This window comes from Chrysochloris asiatica, unplaced genomic scaffold, assembly GCF_000296735.1.
Source record: "Chrysochloris asiatica unplaced genomic scaffold, ChrAsi1.0 scaffold00123, whole genome shotgun sequence".
NCBI lineage: Eukaryota > Metazoa > Chordata > Mammalia > Afrosoricida > Chrysochloridae > Chrysochloris > Chrysochloris asiatica.
In genome coordinates this window covers 3,425,522-3,430,806 of record NW_006408641.1, presented here as the reverse complement: position 1 = coordinate 3,430,806, position 5,285 = coordinate 3,425,522, and positions in this window count along the sequence as shown.

The window sequence follows — 5,285 nt, the reverse complement described above, 5'->3', positions numbered from 1 at the left end:
GTGACATTAATGATATTGTCTGATGATTTCCACGTTCTGTTGGTTGTCTGATTATTTTCACATTCTTTTGGTTAACTCTCTTTGGAATGATATTAGGGAAGCTTGATTCTAAAACCTCTTTGGAAACTTTCTCTGTTTTTTGTCTCTTTTTGTTCTAGAATTCTAATCACCCTTGTTATTCATCTTCATTGTATCACACATATGTCAGGCTTTCTTTAGATTTTTCCATTCTTTTTCTGATTTTTCTTCTAGAATATTAGTATTGACAGATTTTTCTTCATGCTCATTAAGTGGGGCTTCCATTGTTACTAATCTGCTCTTTTGCCCTTTCAATGTTTTGTCCATTTCTGAAATCTCAGTATTAATCATCTGGATTTGTAATTGCAGGTTTTGTATTGTTTTGAAATTTGTATTTATTGTCTGTGTTTAATCTTGTACTGTTTTCTTAGATTCTTCTATAGATTTTTTTCTGTGTTCTCCTCAATCTTTCTGTCAATCTTTTGACGGTACTTAAATACCATTCTTTTGAATTATTTTCTAGTAAGTTACATTACCTTTGTTTCCTCAGAAATGTTTTCTGCATCTTGGTCATTTATTTGATCCATTCTCTCTTAATTTTTTTTTTTGTGTGTGAGCTAAATTGTGTGTTGTTTCTGAGACATTGTGGTGGTGTCGTATTTGTATTTAATTGAGGATTGTATGTTGATGTGTTCTTAGGCTCTCACCAACTGTCTCCTGTAGATGTAGTTATAAAATTGAAGTATGTGCATCATTATCTGTTTGCCATTCTTGTTCCTCAGTTTAGAGTGGCTTTGTCTGGTGTTGGCTGCTGTTTATCATAGGGAAGGTGGTATAGGAACTCATATCGACTCTTGTTCAGTGGGTGAAGCTGCACAGGGCACAGTTGTGACTAGGCCGTATTATGCACATGTTTGCTGCTTTCTGCTGGTTGGGAGGACACACACACATGCCCACAAAAAAAAAAAAAAAAAAAATGGAATAAACAAACAAACAACCATTAATGAAAAGAGAAAAAAAAAAATACAAACAGAGAGCAAACAGAAAAAATAGAATATAATTACTAGAAAGAGAGAAGAGTAACTGGAAAGTGGAACTATGGAAGAGAAAAATAAGACAGTCAATAAATGGAGTTCCTTTAGGCTTAGGTATTACCTATGTTCAGGGCATTCAATACAGATGTAGTTTGTGGAGGTACTTTATGGAGCTGTTTTTAGTGTCTATTACGACCAGACAGTAGCTGGGGGCAGGTCGGCTGTTTATCAGGGTTTCTGCTAGACTAATGTTGGTCTGGTAGCTCTGTGGACTTTGTAGGTCTGGAGCAGAGCTACCAGAATCCAGGTATAAAAGTAGCGTAGCCAGCCCCAGTCTCACATTGCAACCATGGTTGCTGGTTTGTGCTTCCAACCATGTGACTCCAAAATCCCAGAGAGCAGTCTGCAATGAGTGTGGCTGAAGATGGGAGCTGGTCATACCTCTGGTTACCTAGAAAGTGTAGGGAAAACAGAGTTGAGCCTATCCTGTCACCTGTGTGAGTCTGCTCTGTCAGGCCACCTTCTGTTGCCAAAGCTGCTTACAAAAGTTCAAAATGGCTGCAGTTCATCTGACTGGCCATTTACTAGTCTCCATCTCTCAGTGTCCCTTCTCAATTTCTACTTCCAGCAAGCATTCAATCCACTTCTCTAACCTTTTCTCTGAAGTTCGATGTTCCAGAATTTTCATCTCTTTCTATTCCACTTGATCTCTTGTATCTTTGTGGTAGCATAGTGGTTTTGAGTCAGGCTGCTAACCTCAAGGTCAGCAGTTCGAAATCCCAGCCTTCCATGGAAGAAGGATGAGGCTTCCTGCTCCTGTAAAACATTTACAGCCTTGGAAATCCTATACAGAGTCGCTATGAGTTAGAACCAATTCCACAACACACCACCATTACACAAGACCACCATCTTTGCTATCTCTCCTTTTATCTCTTATAAGATAAAAGGCAGTACAGACCCCAACCTAGGGAAAGTCCCTTATGTCAGATTAGGGCTGGGACCTGAGTAATGGTGTTTCCTCTCACCCTAATCCCCTAACAACTGTTTGATCACGTCAGATCACGTGGGGATGATAACATTATTATATAGCTGCCAAATTGCATCATTATGTAACTGTTAAACCATTGAGAAGAACGCTACAACGAATGACACATATTTTTAAGTGAACTAATTCAATTTATAGCAACTTTCATATTCTTTCCCCCCCTTATTTATATTCATAAGGCATGAATGAATAATAGTGAAACCACAAGAAATTCTTTATAGAAGCTTTGTTTTTGTTTTGCTTTCTTAAAGTGAGTTAGTTCTGATTCATAGCGACTCTATATAGGATTTCTGAGGAGATGCTGTTGGATTTAAACTAACGACTTTGTGGTTTGCAGTCCAGTGCTAATCCTTATACCAGAGACAATACTGTATTCACATGGTTAAATTCCCTGCACCATCAGATCTTAGTTGTTGTTGTTGTTGTTAAGTGCCATAGAGTCATTTCTGACTCATAGAAACCCTGGAATGGTTTCTGAGGAGCAGCTGGTCAGCTTGACTGCCAACCTTGCAATTCAAACCAACCTTGTAGCCCAGTGAATTACATTGTGCTGCCTCACCTGGCATAAACCCTCATTTTTCTTCCATGGAGTGGCTGATAGGTTTGAACTACCAACCTTGTGGTTATCTGTTAAGTGTTTATCCCATATAGTGCCACCAGAGGTTACGTCTGTTAGAGAAAAGCAAAAGAATAAACTAAAACCCAAAGGATGAAATGGCAGACCTTCTTAAGCTTGACTCCAATCTCATCTTGGCCAGTTTTTCATGCTTGCCCATTCTCTTCCTGTCTGAGCTCCAGATTCACCTCCTCAAAGAGTTTTCCTTGCTGTACAATAAGCACTGGACTATTAACTGCAATGTTGGCAATTCAAAACCACCAGCTACTCCAAAAAAAAACAACCCTATACAGGGTCATTATGAGTTGGAATCAAGTCGATGGCAAAGAAAACTCACAACAATAGTCTATCTTAAGGAGCTGAACCATTCTTCTCTCTCTCTTTTTTTTTTTTCCAAGATATTTTTATCAGCAGTTGTTGTCATCCTATGCCCTTCTATTGCCACAAAGGTTTACATTCTAGTACAATCCCATGAGGGAAGTCATCATGGCTATCTTGTTTTGACTCTATCCTCAGTAGCCAAAAGAATGTCTGCATTAAAGAAAGTCATGCATATTTAGTAAATGGAGGAAATGAATAATTTTTTTGGAAAAAATATACCCATAATGAAGACTGAAGTTAATCGTGGTCATGGATTGAAGGAGAAAAGGTAAATAGGGAAAAAGCTAAAGAAATAAAATTAGAAAATATAAGAAGGAATAAAAATGACAAAATAATGTCAAATATACTGGAATGGGAGAATTTGTACTGCTTTTTAAACATAGTCTGTGAGTCAACAGTAAAGAAGCTATATGAGTGAGGACAAGTAGACACATATTCTTTATGTCCAATATGGACTATATAAGGAGATCTGGGGGTGTACCGTGTTATGCTCTGGAATGCTAATTGCAAGGTCAGCAGTTTCAGTCCCAGACTTCTCTCAAACTTTGGACTTGTTGTCAGGAGGGACTAGTCCTGGAGAAGGATACTATGTTTGGTAAAGTGGAAGGTTGGAGAAAAAAGAGGAAGACCCCAATGAGATAGATTGGCACAGTGGCAGAAGTGATGGGCTTAGGTATGGCAGCGATTCTGAGGTTGGCCCAGGACTGGGCAGTATTTCATTCTGTTGTGCATTGGGTCGCTATGAGTTGGTACCATCTCGATGGTGCCTAACAACAACAAAGCTGTTCCTCAGGAGAAAGAAAAGGCTTTCTGCTCACATTAAAGATGTATAGCCTCAGAAGTCTTACATCTGGTTGCTAGGTATTATAATCAACTTGATAATAAGAAGTTTGATTTTTGGTTTATGGTGGTTTTTTTCTGGTTTACATTCTTTCCAAAAGAGCAAAGTCATATCAATAAATCAATCAACAAGCATTTACTGAAATTCCTCTGCAGGCTCAACTTCACTTCATGTGCCATTAAATTTCAAAATGCAATAAGAACAAGTTTAATTTATAAAACTTTATTATCTTGGTAGCTAAGCAAATTTAGGAGATTTAAGAGTGTGATTTATGATTCTCTCTCATAAACCATGTACAGACATAACATTTAGGAAAGATAAATACACACAAAAACATATATTTCAATAGATAAAGGAGGAAAATAGAAAAGAAAGGAAACAGAGAGAGGAAGGAAGATCATATTAAGTTCGGAACACATACCAGCATTGTTCCAAGCTACTTAGATGTCACATCTCACTGAATTTTCACAACAGATCCTGGAGCTAACTATTGTTATTGTTAAAGTGCCTTCAAGTCAGTTCTGACTCATAATGACCCTGTATAGGTTTGTGAGGAGCAGCTGGTGAATTTGAACCACTGACCTTTTTGTTCAAACCGGCCTTGAGTTCCAGTGCATTATTCCACAGCACCACACCAGGACTCTGGAGCTAACTAATATTAACTTTTAATTTAAAGATGCTTTGGTGAGGATAAAATAGATAGAAAAAAATTTTAAAGCCAGTTTGCTAGTAAAGTTAGAATTAAAATCCTCATTTGACTCCAAATCTCACAATCTCTTCACCACTTACTGGTTCTCACACATGAGAACAAAAGAGGAAAACTAACATTCATTTCATTTTACCACATACAAGATCAGAAAATTTTCATGAGCGAGCAAGAAAGAACTGATGGTCCTTACTTTATTAAAATAGCAATTATCTACTTCAACTGTCTTGTCTCCTCCAGAGTAAGTGCTAAGGTTTGAACAGGAACTGACTGCTTTATTTGCATTTAGTTGAGCTAGTGTAGCAGACATTCTTGTACTTATCCCTCAAAAATTGGTCCTTCGTGGCACTTTACTCTTAGCTATTCACCTTGTTTGCCCCTAACACCTCAACACCAACTTGACCTCTCAACACTCGTTTCTCCTATACTTTATACATTCTGACATGCATAGCATCACTAAAGCCTCCAAAGTGACTTGGTCTGTGGGAGGCCTCCGTAAGCCTCCCTATCAGAAGGGTTCAAAGAGCAAAGCCTAGAGCTTCGCTAGACCTCAAACATGTCTGATCTTTTCTGAGTCAAACTTTGAAAATTTCATTCGATTTGATGAGACTATGGGTAGTAGCAGTGGTTAAAGACCTGGCTAG